The sequence below is a fragment of the Tamandua tetradactyla genome, chromosome 5 (assembly GCF_023851605.1).
Source record: "Tamandua tetradactyla isolate mTamTet1 chromosome 5, mTamTet1.pri, whole genome shotgun sequence".
Taxonomy (NCBI): domain Eukaryota; kingdom Metazoa; phylum Chordata; class Mammalia; order Pilosa; family Myrmecophagidae; genus Tamandua; species Tamandua tetradactyla.
Window position 1 is genome coordinate 67,139,835 of NC_135331.1, and position 17,938 is coordinate 67,157,772.

General features: G+C 38.4%; 1 protein-coding gene across 3 annotated transcripts in view; it reads left to right on the forward strand.

The window, feature by feature from the left end:
• The first annotated feature begins 12,674 nt into the window (after positions 1-12,674).
• Positions 12,675-17,938, forward strand: part of SAMD7 (sterile alpha motif domain containing 7) — a 35,755-nt gene continuing 30,491 nt past the window's right edge. For 2 of the 3 annotated variants that reach the window (XM_077159162.1, XM_077159164.1), the window contains exons 1-2: positions 12,675-12,786; positions 14,935-15,309. The gene's annotated coding sequence lies outside the window, so the exon portion shown is untranslated. The remainder of the gene's footprint in view (positions 12,787-14,934; positions 15,310-17,938) is intronic. The other variant, XM_077159163.1, reaches the window with a different exon arrangement.

Below are 17,938 nucleotides of genomic sequence, written 5' to 3' on the forward strand. Positions count from 1 at the left end.
CCCAAGGATAAACATAGGTTGAAAGTGAAAAGTTGGGAAAAGATATTTCATGCAAATAACAATCAGAAAAGAGCAGGAGTAGCTATACTAATATCCAAAAAGTTAGACTTCAAATATAAAACAGTTAAAAGAGACAAAGAAGGACACTATGTATTACTAAAAGGAACAATTCAACAAGAAGACATAACAATCATAAATATTTATGCACCGAGCCAGAATGTGCCAAAATACATGAAGCAAACACTGAAAACATTGAAAAGAGAAATAGACACATCTACCATAATAGTTGGAGACTTCAATCCCCCACTCTCATCAATGGACAGAACATATAGACAGAGGATCAATAAACAGAGAATTTGAATAATACAATAAATGAGCTAGACTTAACAGACATTTATAAAACATTACATCCCACAACAGCAGGATACAACTTTTTCTCAAGTGCTCATGGATCATTTTCAAGGATAAGACCATATGCTGGGTCACAAAGCATGTCTCAATAAATGTAAAAAGATTGAAGTCATACAAAACACTTTCGCAGATCATAAAGGAATGAAGTTGGAAATCAATAATAGGCACAGTGCCAGAAAATTCACAAATATGTGGAGGCTTAACAACACACTCTTAAACAACCAGTAGGTCAAGGAAGAAATTACAAGAGAAATCAGTAAATATCCAGTGGTAAATGAAAATGAAAACATGGCATATCAAAATTTATGGGATGCAGCAAAGGCAGTGCTGAGAGGTAAATTTATTGCTCTAAATGCCTTTATCAAAAAAGAAGAAAGGGCAAAAATCGAGGAATTAACTGTCCACTTGGGCGAACTAGAGAAAGAACAGCAAACTAACCCCAAAGCAAGCAAAAGGAAAGAAATAATGAAGATTAGAGCAGAAATAAATGAAATTGAGAACATGAAAACAATCAAGAAAACCAACAAAACCAGAAGTTGGTTCTATGAGAAAATCAATAAGATTGATGGACCCTTAGCAAGGTTGACAAAAAGAAGAAGAGAGAGGATACAAATAAAATCAGAAATGGAAGAGGAGACATAACCACGGACCCTGCAGAAATAAAAGAAGTAATGAGAAGAAACTATGAACAACTTTATGCTAATAAACTCGACAATGTAGATGAAATGGACAATTTCCTAGTAAGGCATGAACAACCAACATTGACTGGAGAAGAAATAGACGACCTCAGCAAACCAATCACAAGTATAGAAATTGAATCAGTCATTAAAAGGAAAGTCCAGGACCAGATGGCTTCACATGTGAATTCTAACAAACATTCAAGAAAGAATTAGTACCAACCCTGCTCAAACCCTTCAAAAAAAATTGAAGAGGATGGCAAGCTACCTAACTCATTCTATGAAACCCACGTCACCCCCATACCAAATATATTACAAGAAAACTACAGGCCAATCTCTCTAATGAATATAGATGCAAAAATGCTCAAAAAAATTCTTGCACATTGAATCCAGCAGCACATTAAAAGAAGCATACACCATCACCAAGTAGGATTCATCCCAGGTATGCAAGAAAATCAATTAACAACATAAGAAAATCAATTAATGTAATACACCATATCAACAAATCCAAGTAGAAAAACCACATGATCATCTCAATTGATGCAGAAAAGGCAATTGACAAAATTCAATATCCTTTCTTGTTGAAAACACTTCCAAGGATAGGAATAGAAGAGAACTTCCTCAATGTGATAAAGGGGATATATGGAAAACTCACAGCTAACGTCATCCTCAATGGGGAAAAACTGAAAATTTTCCCCCTAAGATCAGGAACAAGACAAGGATGTCCACTATCACCACTGTTATTCAACATTGCATTGGAAGTTCTAGCCACAGCAATTGGACAAGAAAAGGAAATACAAGGCATCAAAATTGGAAAGGAAGAAGTAAAACTCTCACTGTTTGCAGATGATATGATACTCTATGTCTAAAACCCTGAAAAATCCACAGCAAAATTACTGGAGCTAATAAGGGAGTGGCAGGTTACAAGATCAACACTCAAAAATCTGTAGTGTTTCTATATACTAGTAATGAACAATCTGAGGAAATCAAGGAAAAAATTCCATTTACAATTGCTATCAAAAGAAAATATTTAGGAATAAATTTAACTAAAGAGACAAAAGACCTATACAAAGAAAACTGGAAGAAATTGTCATAAGGAATCACAGAAGACCTAAATAAATAGAACAGCATACCGTATTCATGGTTGGAAGACTAAATATAGTTAAGATGTCAATTAAACCTAAGTTGATTTACAGATTCAATGCAATGCCAACTAAAATCCCAAAAACTTACTTTTTCAGTAATAGAAAAAACAATAACCAAATTTGTCTGGAAGGGCAGGGTACCCCGAATAGCTAAAAATATCCTGAAAAAGAAAAATGAAGTCGGAGGTTGCACACTACCTGACTTTAAGATGTATTATGAAGCTGCAGTGGTCAAAACAGCATGGTACTGGCATAAAGATAGATACACTGACCAATGGAATTGATAGGGTGTTCAGATATAGACCCTCTCATCTATGGACAGTTGATCTTTGATAAGGTAGTCAAGCCAACTCACCTGGGACAGAACAGTCTCTTCAATAAATGGTGCCTAGAGAACTGGATATCCACATACAAAAGAATGAAAGAGGATCCATATCTTACACCCTACACAAAAATTAACTCAAAATGGATCAAAGACCTAAACATTAGATCAAAGACCAAAATACTGCTAGAAGAAAATATAGGGAAATATCTTATAATTCTTATACTAGGAGGTGGTTTCCTAGACCTTACACCCAAAGCATGAGCATTGAAGAAAGAAAGAAAGAAGTGGAAACTCCTCAAAATTAAACACTTTTGTGCATCAAAGAACTTTGTCAAGAAAGTAAAAAGACAGCCTACACAATGGGAGACAATATTTGGAAACAATGTATCAGATAAATGTCTAGTATCCAGAATATATAAAGAGATTGTTCAATTCAAGTACAAAAAGACAGACAACCCAATTACAAAATGGGAAAAAGACTTGAACAGACACTTCTCAGAAGAGGAAATACAAATGGCCAAAGGCACATGAAAAGATGCTCAACTTCCCTGTCTATTAGGGAGATGTAAATCAAAACCACAATGAGATATCATCCCACAACCACCAGAATGGCCATTATCAATAAAACAGAAAATGACAAGTGCTGGAGAGGATGGGGAGAAAGAGGCACACTTATTCACTGTTGGTGGAAATGTCAAATGGTACAACTGCTGTGGAAGGCAGTTTGGCGGTTCCTCAGGAAGCTAAGTATAGAATTGCTGTATGACCAGGCAATACCATTGCTAGGTATCTACTCAGACGACATGAGGGCAAGGACACAAATGGACATTTGCACACCAATGTTTATAGCAGCATTATTTGCAATTGCCAAGAGATGGAAACAGCCAAAATGTCCATCAAGAGGCAAGTGGCTAAACAAGCTGTGGTATATGCATACGAAGGAATATTATGTAGCTGTAAGACAGAATAAAGTTATGAAGTATGTAGCAACATGGATGGTCCTTAAGGACATTATGCTGAATGAGATTAGCCAGAAACAAAAGGACAAATACTGTTATGGTCTCACTGATTTGAACTGACATTAGTGAATGAACTTGGAGAATTTCGTTGGTATCAGAGACCATCAGGAAATAGAAATAGGGTAGATACTGAGTAATTGGAGCTGAAGGGATACAGATTGTGCAGTGGGATGGGTTGTAAAAATTCAGAAACAGATAGTTACAATAATATACAATACTATTAGAATTGTAATACAATATAATTATTATTGTATTATACTTATACAATACAATAACATTAGAACACTGAATGAAGCTGAATGTGAGAACGACAGAGGTTTGAGGCCTGGGGGCACAAATGAAATCAGAAGGAAAGATAGACGACAAGGAATGCTTAGGGTGTATAATGATAGTGACTAAATGCACAAATTAAAAAATGTTTTTGCATGAGGAAGAACAAAGTAATGTCAATACTGCAGGGTTTTGAAAATAGATGGTTATTCATATTTTAAAACTGTAACTTATATGTGAGACTAAAGCAAAAAATGTTTGTTTGGTACAAAATTTATACTTTGACTAGTGCATTTCCTAATATTACTTATGTGGACAGCTTAATTGAATACCACAATACTTGGAACCTTTAGTAGGTGTTCTAGTTTGCTAGATGCTGGAATGCAATATACCAGAAATGGAATGACTTTTAAAAGGGGTAATTTAATGAGTCGCTAGTTTACAGTTCTAAGGCCGAGAAAATATCCCAATTAAAACAAGTCTATAGAAATGTCCAATCAAAGGCATCCAGGGAAAGATACCTTGGTTCAAGAAGGCCGATGAAGTTCAGGGTTTCTCTCTCAAGTGAGACAGCGCATGGCAAACACAGTCAGGGCTTCTCTCTCGGCTAGAAGGGCACATGGCAAATAGGCGTCATCTGCTAGCTTTCTCTCCTGGCTTCTGGTTTCATGAAGCTCCCCGCGAGGCGCTTTCCTTCTTCATCTCCAAAGGTCACTGGCTGGTGGACTCTCTGCTTCATCGTGCTGCAGTATTTTCTGCTCTCTCTGAGTCTCTCATTCTCCAAAATATTTCCTGTTTTATAGGACTCCAATAAACCAATTAAGACCCACCCAAATGGGTGGAGACATGTCGTCCCCTAATCCAGTTTAATAACCATTCTTGACTAAATCACGTCATCCAGGGAGGTGATCCGATCACAGTTTCAAACATACATATTGAACAGAGACCATTCTATCCTTATGAAATGGGATTTTAACTAAAACATGAGTTTTCTAGGGGGCATACTTCCATTCAACCCAGCACAGCAGGACATGAGACTTTGTAAGTTTGTTCAGAGTGATGCCCCAATAAATCCCAGAGTAATTTAAACAGTGAATAAAAAAGTATTTGCGAAGTCCCCTTGGGGGAATGGTGAGAAAGGGGGAAAATTCAACTTCCCCAAGTGGAAAATTCTTGATATTCTCACAAGCAGTGGAGGCAACCAAAGCAATAGGCTGAGCCCCCAATCTTGGTGTTTGTTCATATGAAACGTAACCCCACAAAGGTTAGGCTAGGCCTACTTAAAATTAGGCCTAAGAGTAACCCCTGAGAGAACGTCTTCTGTTGCTCAGATGTGGCCTCTCTCTCTCAGCCAACATGACAAGCAAACTCACTGCCCTCCCCCTCTCTACATGGGACATGACTCCCAGGGGTGTGGACCTTCCTGGCAACATGGGACAGAAATCCTAGAATGAACTGGGACTTAGCACCAAGGGATTGAGAAAACTTTCTCAACCAAAAGCGGGAAGTGTGAAATGAGACAAAATAAAGTGTCAATGGCTGAGAGATTCTAAATAGAGTCAAGAGGTTGTCTTATCCTGGAAGTTATTCTTACACATTAAATAGATATCACCTTTTTAGTTAAGGTGTAATGGAGAGGCTGGAGGGAACTGCCAGAAAATGTAGAGCTGTGCTCCAGTAGCCATATTTATTGAAGATGATTGCCTAATGATATAGCTTTCACAATGTGACTGTGTGATTGTGAAAACCTTGTGTCTGATGCTCCTTTTATCTACCTTATGGACAGATGAGTAAAACATATGGATTAAAAATAAATAAATAATAGGGGGAGCAAATGTTAAAATAAATTTAGTAGATTGAAATGCTAGTGATCAATGAAAGGGAGGGGTAAGGGGTACGGTATGTATGAATTTTTTTCTGTTGTCTTTTTATTTCTTTTTCTGAATTAATGCAAATGTTCTAAGAAATGATCATGATGACGAATATACAACTATGTGATGATATTGTGAGTTATTGATTATATAGCAAGAATGGAATGATCATATGGTAAGAATGTTTGTGTTTGTATGTGGTTATGTTTCATTAAAAAAATTAAATTAAAAAATGCTACTCACCAAATTGTTGGGTGTGAAAAGGACCTTTTGGGGGGTCAAGTTAGTTTAAGAATCTCCCTGACTGGTGTTTAGGGTCAAACTCTTGGCAAGAAACTGAGCTGAGCTCTCCAGGCCCCACTGCTGGTAGCCAGCAGCAGGCTTTCTAATGTGCCCGGACTCTCACCAAGCAGAGCTGGGTTTCTCCACCTTTGCAGAGATTCTTACCCCCTGCTCTGTTGAGTTGGCTAACAGAGCTATCATCCAGCGAATTTCTAAATGACTACTGGCTTTTTCCCATTGATAGGTTTTATCTTTTAGAGCAGTTTTAGTTTAACAAAAACTTGAGCAGATAGTACAGAAAGTCCCACATACCAGCCCCGCTTCAGTTTGTCCTATTATTAACATCTTGCAGTGGTGTGGTACATTTGTTATAATTGATGCACCAATATCAAGATATTATCATCAAATAAAGTCCATAGTTTATATTGCTGTTCTATCTTTGTGTTGTATAGTTCTATGGGTTTTGACACGTGTATAATGTCATGTAGCCACCATTACATTATCATACAGAATAGTTTCACTGCCCTAAATATTATCCGTGCTCCACCTATCCATGCCCCTCTCTACCTCCTAAACACCTGGCAACCACTGATCATTGTGTTGTCTGTACGGTTTTGCCTTGCCCAGAATGGCCTATCGTTGAGACATACAGGATGTAGCCTTTCCAGTTAAGCGTGTTTACCCAGCAATATGCATTTAAGGCTCCTTTGTGTCTTTTCATTTCTTGATAACACATTTCTTTTTATTGCTGAATATTATTCCATTGTAAGGATATACTACAATGGTGAATTATCCATTCACCATTCAAAGGACATCTTGCTTGCTCCCAGTTTGGGTTAATTATGCTGCTATAAACATTCGTAAGCAGGTGCTTATGTGAACATATATTTTCAACTCATTTGGGTAAACACCCTGGAGCATGATTACCAGATTGTATGGTAAGACCATAGTTAGCTTTGTAAGAATCTGCCAAATTATCTTCCAAAGTGGCTGTGCCATTTTGCATTTCTGTCAGCAATGAATGAGAGTAATATTTGCTGCATATTCTGGCCAGCATTTGGTATTGTCAGCTTTTTGGATTCCAGCTATTCTAATAGATATGCGGTGGTACCTCATTATTGTTTTAATTTGAAATTCCCTAATGACATATGATGGTGAGCATCTTTTTATATGCTTAGTTGCCCTCCGTATATCTTCTTTAGCAAGGTGTCTGTTCAGATATTGAACCATTTTTAATTGGGTTATTTGTCTTCTGATTGTTGAGTTTTAAGAGTTATTTGTACATTTTGGATGTAAGTCTTTTATCAAATATGTGTTTTGCAAATATTTTCTCCCCATCTATGGCTTGTGGCTATCATTTGTAAAGCGTTGTTTATTTGTTCTTTATCGCATCATTTAAATTTCAATTCGGTTTTTTTTTCTAAGTTTTAAAATGTATTTTAGTTCTTTTTCTGGGGGGGCAGTATTTTATTGTGAACATGTTATATTAGATAATAATACATGCTTTTTTATAAATAAATAACTAAATATATATAGGGGAGTCACACTTGAAAATATTTTCTGATAGGAGTTCACAATCAAAAAGGTTGGACACCACTGCTCTGTGTCACACTTCTGGAAACAGCCTCTATGTCCTTGCCCCAAAAGTACTTCAACAGCTATGTCCAAGACTCAAGAACCAATTTGGCTCCAAATAGCCAAAGATGGAACAATTTGAGCATTAGTATAAACAATGGGTTATAACAAATCAAGTTAAGAATTTCAGGAATTCAGAATGGTATTTTAAAAATAAACTCAGACATATTTGGAGAATATTAGTGAATCAAATAATTATTCTGAAAAAGAACTGAGTATTTAACTGCCTTTCCTTGTGAACTGTATCCCAGAGTACCCTATACTTGATGAGAATAATTTCTCTATCACTCTCCACATAAATGCACAGGAGTAGGAGAACTAGTATAGGATTGTTTTGCAGATAACCAGCAAAAATAAAACCTGTGCTCTGATTATCCATAGCTGCTAACATCACAGAAGAGAGAGACCCAAACACGATGAGCCTCTTGATGGAAGTGTCCAGTACCCCTAGGAAGTTGTCCTTCCAAAGCAAAGCAAAACAAAAACATGAATCTGATTATCAAGTACCTAAGCCTCTTAACCCAATTTTAGTAAATAGAGGGATCTGGGGACCATGTTAACACCATCATTGGAAAACCACAAGCAAAACCAAACTAAACTGTAGGAGATTTGACAAGAAAAATAACCTGCCTTCTTAAACAAATGCATTTCAAGGAAAAAGAAAGGGAAGGGTGGTCCTTTAGCTTAAAAGAAATTTAAGAGATATAAGCCAAAAGCCATGTATGGACCTTCTTTGGATTCTCATTCAAACAAACCAACTGCTTAAAAAATTATGGGACAATCAGGAAAGTATGAACACTGACTGGATAATAGATGATACTAAAGTTGTTAATGTTTTAGGAGTGGTCGTAGCATCGTGGCTATGTTTTCATTGTTTTTTAAGGCCTTCTTTGTACCAAAATATGTGTGGATGGAATGATAGAGCTGGAATTTGCTTCAATATAAGGCAGCGTGGGGGAGAAGAAGAAGGCAAAAGTGAAGCAGAAACGGGCATGAGTTAATGATTGCTGTAGCTACACAACAGGTGCATCCAGGTGTATTGTTCTATTCTCTCTCCTTTAGTGTGTGTTTGAAATTATGCATAATATAAAAAGTGTTCTTCTTTTAATAACTTATGCCCAAGCACTATTCTCCTTTTGTATTCCTAAACCACACACCAGAGAAAATGCTCCTCAGAAATAAGAATTTCAAACACTCTAGTGGAATCCAGCCATAAAACAATTTGTCCAAAGGGACCTATGAATCTCTGTTCGAATCTCATCTCTGAGGAAAAGCCAGGAAAAAAGGAAAAGATGTTATACTTTTCTTGATCATTACTCCACATAGAATTCTTACTTTAGAAAGGGAAATCCTGTAGCATTTAGTGCTCTCAGTTAAATATTCCATACAGGAAACCTAAAGTCCTGTTAAAAGAAGTAAAACCCTGTTGTATGCCCAGTTTCCTGGCATCTGCTAGGTCAAGTTCTCTTCTCCCCACATCCTTCATTTGGATGACTGGCCAAGGGCAGGTGATGCCAGGGGTGGATTTCAATGGATTTGTTCAGTAAACTAATTTTAAAAGAAGATGACTGAGATTTTATCCCAATTATATTTCTCGTGTTTTTTAAATCTGAAAAGTTTCTGGGCATATAGTACTGGTCTGGAAGTGTTCATTGAATGACTATTTGTGTGTATAGTGTTTTATAGGATTCACACTTATGCTCCAGGTGGGGAGGGGACCCAGCCACCCACTAGAGCACAGCCTGCACAGTGAACACAGCATATGGGGCATAACCTCTTTGTGACAGTGGGACCCATCCTGCCTCTGGTTCCCAGGTATTCTAACTGAAATATTTTAAAACCTCATACTCTGAGGCCAGTGCTGGATATTTTCATTTCCTGGACTGCCTACGGCAGATACCATGAAATGGGTTGACTTAAACAATAGGAATTTATTAGCTTACAGTTTGAGGTTGAGAAAATGTCTAAACCAAGGAATCATCAAGGCAGTGCTTTCTTCCTGGAGACTGGCTGCCAGTGATCCTTGGCTGCCCTGCCACGTGGTAAGGCACATGGCAGTGTCATCTAGTGTCTCCCTTCTCTTCTGAGTTTCATTGATTTCAGATTCTTGCTTCTGGGGCACTCTCTCTCTCTCTTCATTCCATTATAAAGGGTGCTGGTAATAGGATTAAGTCCCATCCTGAATGAGGTGGGTTATAGGTTAACTGAAATAGTCTCGGCAAAAGATCCTATGTACAATGGGTTCATACTCAAAGGGATGAATTAGATTTAAGAACTTGTTTTTCTGGAATATATACAGCTTCAAACTACCACCTGGAGTGAACCCTATTTCCCCAGGCCTCCCTGACCTTGGGAGTGATTGCACTGGTTTGGACTCTGAGTTCTCCAAGGAAATCACTGTACTACATGGCCACAAGGTCTCCTCCTTTTCTTACTGACTCCTGAAGCACCTGCAGTGTTTCTGGGTTAATGTAGCCTGTTCTGGTTTTGGTGCTCTGGCTTTATGGCTGTTACTTCTCTATTGCTGCAATATGGCTCTCAGGTCTCTCTTTTCACTGCAGTAATTCTTTTATTTATTTATTTATTTATTTATTTATTTATTTATTTATTTTGAGAAATCTTCACACACATACAGTCCATACATGGTGTACAATCAATGGCTCACAATACCATCACGTAGTAATGTATTCATCACCATGATCATCTCTAGAATATTTGCATCACTACAGAAAAAGAAAGAAAAAAGAAAATACTCATACAACCCATACCCCTTATCCCTCCCTCTCATTGACCACTAGTACTTCAATCTACCCGATTTTTTACCCTTTATTCCCCCCCATTATTTATTTTTACTTATGATCCCCATTTTTTTACACATCAATCCACACCCTGGACAAAAGGAACATCAGACACAAGGTTTTCACAACCACACAGTAATATTGTAAAAGTTGCATCATTATACAATCGTCTCTAAGAATCACAGCTACTGGAGCAAAGATCAATAGTTTCAAGAATTTCCCTCCAGCCACTCCAATACATCACAAACCGAAATGGGACATCTATATAATGCGTAAGAATAACCTCCAGGATACCCTCTCAACTCTGAAATATTTCAGCCACTGAAACTTTATTGTGTCTCATTTCTCTCTTCTCCCTTTTAGTCAAGAAGGCCATCTCAATCCCATGATGCTGGGTCCTGGTTCATCCTGGGATTTCTGTCCCACGTTGGCAGGGAGATTTACATCTTTGGGAATCATGTTCCATGTAGGGGAGAGGGCTGAGTGTTCACCTGCCAAGTAGGTATAGAGAGAGAGGCCACATCTGAGCAACAAAAGAGGGTGACTCTGAGGCATAATTATAAGTAGGCTTAGCTTCTCCTTTACAGGAATAAGTTTCATAGAGGTACCCCAAGATCAAGAGCTCAGCCTACTGAATTGGTTGTCCCATTGCTTGTGAGACTATCAAGAATTCCCCAAATAAGGGAGCTGAATATTTCCTCTTTTCTCCCCAGTCCGCCAAGGGGGACTTTGCAAATAGTTTTTTATTTACTTCCCAAATTACTCTGGGATGTATCGTGGGATCACACTAACCTGAACAAAACAACAAGATCTCACACCCTATTCAAGATTCCATGTACTAATGGTGTTCAACTAAACTGACCATATGAGTTTAATTAGGTAATGTGCCACCCAAAATATAAATTTTGCACCAACTAAGCATCTCTCCCTTTGGTCTCACACAGAAATTGAAGTTTAAAAATATGGACTGTATCATCCTTTACCTGTATTCTGATTTACCTTAGTCCTATGTAGATCAGCTTCTTTCATATCTCTAGTTAAAGTCTAATGACTTTTTCAACTTTTAAAACAATTCCTATATGGGGTAATGCTGACTTTCATAGCTTCAGAGCTCTAACTCTGACTCTCAGATGTCTATATAAATACCCAAAGTTTCTGGGAATAACCAGGTTATATACAAACAGCTCAATATCTCAGAATTTAGAAATAACAGTTACAACTCCTATATATATATATATATATATATATATATATATATATATATGACTGCTGTAAGAGCTTACAACCTAGGACCGTTTACGATTGGCCTCAACCTGATAACCCATGCTTTCAACTTCAATTCTTTGAGTTTATACGTTACAGTTAGTCCACATCAGCGAGGCATGATAATATTTGTCATTTTGCTTCTGCCATTTCATTCAACTGTCCTCTAAGTTCATTCACCTAGTTTCATGCCTCACAACTTCTTTCCTTCTTGTGGATGCTCAGTAATCCATTGGGTGTATACACTACAGTTCCCCCTTCCAATCCTCAGTTGTACAATAATTCTTAAAGTCAAAGAATTATTCTTAAAGCCAGTGAGCAACAGCTTTTCTTGCAAACTTCTATGGCTTGGCCTTAAGCTGATTGTTATATTCTTTGGACTCTGAGCAAAAGGTATAGTCTATTTTTCTGAGGAACTTGGGATATATTAAATGTCAGCAGGTAACAGAGTATTTCTCCCCTATTGCCCTTGAGCTCTTCTCCCAGGATGGAGTCATTTTTCCCCCTTTAAAGATACGGTGCATTCTCTGCCATTTAGGCCACCCCAATCCCCTTAAATTGGGAGCAAACTTCATCTCCTCTTTGTTTGCAATTCTTATCTTGTTGCTTTAGGGATTTGTTATTTCCCAAAATTCACTACGTCAGTTTTTCAAGAATCCTAGGGGCCAAGCAGACAGGAGTCCTAGGAGCCTGCCACAAAACTCAGGAGTTCCCACTGCCCATGTGCAAATGCAGTATCCACCTAGTCACACCCATCACAGGCATCTTCTCACAACCGTCATTCCTCACGTTTGGAAGTTTGTGCCTACAGCCAGCAAACAAAAACAAAGCCTTTCCTTTCCAGATACGTCAAGCAGCCTTTCAGCAAGGTTGGCTGGCTGCCTTCTTAATTATAGCACTTCCACAATTAGAACTAGAAAGGATGACAGCTGTGGATTTATGTTCCCTTTGTTGAAGAATGCCAAGCATTGTTAGTGTAGAACTTTAAGGAAGGTACACTCACCTTGGGTCTCCTAAGAGCAGACAGTTACACTGCAGGTCACCAGACAAAAGTTATCATTGCAGGCTGAGATCTCAACTGGAAGGAAATGTGAGTATCCTGGGGAGACAGGGCCAGGGAGAGGACAACCAAGAAAAGGTCCCCAGAGAAGGGGTGGGGTGGCCTGGGTGTGACTGCTCCAGTCCTCTTGACTCCAGCCTCAGGCAGCGTATGCGTGTTGAGCAGCCTGTGAAGGCAGGTGAACTTGAGTTTGAACCCCACTGCTGCCTTTTGTTAGCTCTGTAACTGTATCTTTGCTTCAGCATCCTGCTCTGTCAAGTGAAAGTAGTAGTTTTGGTGCCTTTTGTGATGATTACATGAGATAATGTATGAAGAGTACAGGGCATAGGGCCTCAGCTGAAGTAAGGACTCACTAAATGCTAGCTATCACTATGGTAATTATTAAATCCACGGTGGCCACAGCATCCCAGACTCTTGGTCTGCTAGGACAAAGATAATTCCTTATGCCAGAGCCGACTGCACTTATGAATGGAATTTCTTCCTTTAAAACTCAAAATAGCACCTTCAGGTCAGTTTATCCTGTAAAATACATGCCAACACATTTCTCCCAGATGTCAGGGTGGGACTGCCGCCTCTTTTTTTTGGCATGTTGTGAGATGGAAGTGCAAGTCCCAACATTACATTCACAACCACCCTCTCTTCACATGCTCAACAACATACCATATGGCTAGCTTGTCACCTTTACCAAATAAAAAGCATATCCAAAAAATTGGACTTGTGTCCCGAAAGGCATGACTGCAGGGGCTGGACCTGGAAGGCACTCTCTCTGTGAATAGCAAGGGTGAAAGTCCAGCAGCAGCTGCAGCTGCCCAGGTACAACAGCTGTCTGTAAGGCGGGAGTAGTGGCAGAAATATCATTTTTGTACTATTAAATAGGAAAAATAAGGCCTCCCTCTTGCCTCTATTAGTGCATCTTTAGAAAGGCAGCGGCAGGTGACTAGAGAGCAGGAAAAGTTCCTGATAAAGTCAGATGCACTAACCCTAAGAGACAAAAGAGAAAACTTGCTTATTGTCTGTTATACCTAGAGAATCCATAATTCATCCCAGATGATCACCTGACATCATGGTTGTTGCTTGTGTTTTCGAATGTCTTCTTGTCTCCTTGACCAACTGGTCTGAATCCACGTGGCTAGTTCCCGGCTGCCCGGCATCCCCTCTGGGCTGTCCCTGCCTGGTGAACCGAGGAGATCACGCCCATTGGCCACGTATCACGGGGTGACCAGCTGCAACTTGTTTTTCCCTCTGAAGCTGTTTCTTTGTCTAATTGAGAGAGCCTGGGCTTGTGGCAGCGCGCTCAGATCTTCCTTGGGGGTATGTCCCTGTTGCATCAAGGGCAAATTTGTTTAATGAAAAGTTTGGGGCTTTTTTGTTATTATTGATTTTGTTTTGTGAATCTCTGATGCATTGTTTACCAGGGAACTAAGAGGAGAATGCTGATGAAATGAAACTAAAACAGTACTTGTGCAAAACTGTGACTAACGTCTTTAAGTGTTGGAGGGGGGGAAGGCAGGAGGATGGAGAGGCTGCAGTGCCTGTTTGCTGGATAATAATAAGCGCCTGACTGTTTTTCTTTCAGGACCTCCCAAATGCATTTTCAAGTATTTTGTCTCACATAGTTTATTAAACTTTAATTCAAAACCACAAGATATGTAGAACATTCCTTTAGTGGATACATTAAAAAACCTCCATTCTGTACAGGAAGCATAACTCTGACATGTGGTTGAAAGGCAAGCAAACACCAAATTTTAGCTTTTTTTTTTTTTAATTTTGGTAGCATATACAACATAGGATTGCTCACTTTGATCACTTTCAATTGTAACAGTCAACAGTATTATATCGACAAAGCTGTGCTGCCTTCACTACCATCCATTACCAAAACTTTTCCACCATGCCTAACAGAAACTCTGTACCCATTAAATATTAACTCCCCAGTCCCCACCCGGACTCCTGCCCCCAAATTTTATCTTGATCTCCTGGGATTAAAGCCAATGCCAAAGACCTTATTTTCTTTTGTCATTATTGTCCTTTTCAAATGATGTCCTTACGCATATTTTTTAAATTACGTTTTAAGTGATCTCTCTCACTTTAATTTTGCCAAATATTTCTGTTGCGCTTTGCATCTATCATGATAACAGCATTCGTTTCATCCAACATTTATAACGTGACTTTGTGTGCCAGGTTACAGCATGCTAGTCCGTGGAGACTCAAGCTAAGGAGAATAGACCTTGCCCCAGAAGCTCCAACTCTATCAAGGAAGACAGGAATGTAAACAAAAAAACCACAGCCATGAAACAAGGGTTGTAACTGAGATTTAAAAAATGGTGTGCAGGGCAGGCCACAGTGGCTCAGCAGGCAGAGTTCTCACTGACCGCGCTGGAGACCCGACTTCGATTCTCAGTGCCTGCCCATGCAAAAACAAACAAAAATATTGGCCCATAACCTCAGAGAAAGAGGTTACCGCTTAGGATGACTTCAGAGAGGGTTTTATGCCTAAAGTATATCAGGCTCAACACCCCTGTCTTAGACATTTTGGAACGCCTCTCCATCACCCTTGTAAGTATTATAACCAGATAGATAACACACTTTCAAAAAACTAACATAATGCCCTAACTGTAATTTAAAGGAGAAATGTAATGAAAGTTGTCTAAAATAAATAATATGTATTTTAATGAACAATGCTAAAGTGCAATTACACTGAAAGGCATAAAAAGTCAGCTGCTTGTACCTATTTATATTGAAAAGGTTTTATTTAATTTTCTAGGCATTTATATTACTTTCATATTTTAATGTATTACATATCAATATATTTAAATTGTATTACTATATAATTTGTTATTTATATTCCATTCCATCAGTTTTTATACTTTAAAAATATTTGACATTTTGAAATAAGGGCCAAATTAATATACTGCACATAGAATATTTTTGAGATTTTAGGGAGTTACAGAGAGATAGAGATATACAACCAATGAGAATGCAGAATGATACCATGTGTTAATCTGATGACTCAAATAGCATGAACGGTACCACTCACTGTTCATGATGCAATTTCATTGTGATGGCGAACAACTCTTAAGAAAGTTTAGAGCAAAAAAAGCAATCTTCCCTCAACTTACATCCTAGTTGAACACCTGGAAAATTCAGTGTATAATAAAGCTACACAAGAGAACACTTTGTGTTTCATGAAAAGTGGAGTTCCGTTTGAAGTTCTGGTAATTTTAATTCATCTGCATGAATTAATTTTAAGTGAACTAACTTAAAATTGTGTGTAAGGCAACATGATTCTCCACCGAACAGCACTACTGGGGCATTGCAGAACGACCCCTATGCAGCTAAGGCCATAAAATTAGAAACATTCTGAGAACCGAAAACCCTCCCACAGAGTTCCAAAATGCCCCTGAGGAGGCACCATCATCGCTAAGAGAATGTCTGTTCTAAGGTCTATTCTAGCTCTGAAATCTATGGTTTGATATTCATATGTTATGCCCCCAAATTTGATCTAATTAATTATTGTAAATACCTATTATGTGTCTTGTCACCGAGCTAGACAAAGTTGACATTTTCCTCTTGGTCTTTTGCAAAGACTTTTACAGCTGTATCCCTAATGCCTAACTCAGCATGGTAGGTGCTCAGTAAGTACTTTTGAATGCATGAATACATATAAGGAGGATATTCAAGCAGCATAGCATGTGAGTCTTTCTTTACATTCTGACTGAGAGTGGAATACATTTCTAATACATTCTAACTGGGAAATTAAGAGTAATGTGGCAACAATAAGAGTTTAGTAGAAAACAATACTTCATTAAGAGGTGTATTATATGGTAGAGGCTATAGATAAAATAAAACAATAAGAGAAATGAATGCGGTACCCTGGGAAGGTTTCAGAGAGCCAGTAGAATCTGAGACAGGCTCCGAACAAAGCATAGGACTTGGCCAAGAAAGAGGGAAGACCTTCAAGAAGGACTGAGAGGAATTAGGGCCCAGAGTCAAGAGAGGGCAAGGCTATATTCAGGGCAGGGCAAACAGGAGCCTGGCTGAACTGAAGGTGCAACAAAATTCATGTTAATGAGGAACAGAAACATTTATTTTTTTCTGAATAGTTCATTGTTAAACATTTGCTAGCATGTCATCGGGATGAAATATTAGGAAGTAGCAGAATAAATAGTGGTTACACACATATTTCAGGTCAGATAGCCCTTGGGTCAAATCTCAGCTCTAATTCTACTGGAATTTTGGCCCCTGAGCTTAAGTTTCCATTTGTAAAATGGGGCAAATAATGGTGGCTACCTCAGAGATTATTGTGAGATGCAAGCAAAAAACAATGAAACAACATCTTTAAAGAACAGGAAAAAAAAAACCTCTCCATCTATAATTCTATACCAAGTGAATATATTTTTCTAAAATGAAGGCAGAGCAAATACTTTTTTAGACATTGAAAGCTGAAAGAATTCGTTACTAGTAGAACTGCATTACTAGAAATATTCAAGACAGTCCTTCAGGCAGAAGAAAATAATAGATAAAACTCTCAATCTACTCAAAGGAATGTAGAACACTGAAAATAGTTCCATGGATTACAATGAAGACTTGTGTCTCCTTGGTCTTACTGGTGACTTGACTAATGCAGGATATTCTGCAACCAACTCAAATTCCATTTTTGCCAACTCTAGTAATGTTGATCTTAAATCATCCTTCAATGTTGTAAGCCTCCAGCTTAAAAAACAGCGCCATGGGGAATGCCATTTTCAAATAGTCTTCAGTTTCTTGAAGATGGACTTGAGTATTCTCTTCCTCCTGATCTCATTGAGGACCAAACTTTTGACATCTTTTAGAAATTCTTGCAGGAGGCCAATATCACTGAATAGACATTGGCAGAAAGGCATAGTTGGATGCCTATTTAGACTCAAGTCAATGGTTATTGCAAGCTCAGCTTCACCCTTCCTCATCAGCATCCTTTAATCAAGCTTCTAATGTTTCTAATTACTCAGGTCAGATGCTACATGTTCAGGGTGGCTCACATATCTGTTGGAACATCATTTGCAAGCCATACAATGGATGTGCAACATGACTTTATGCAACACATGGAAATCAATGTTCCCAACCAGCTTTTGGCTAATAGCAGTCAGACTAGTGGTTCTGGTCAAATACAGCTAATAGTTCATTTTTAATTCAACCTTCTGTGGTG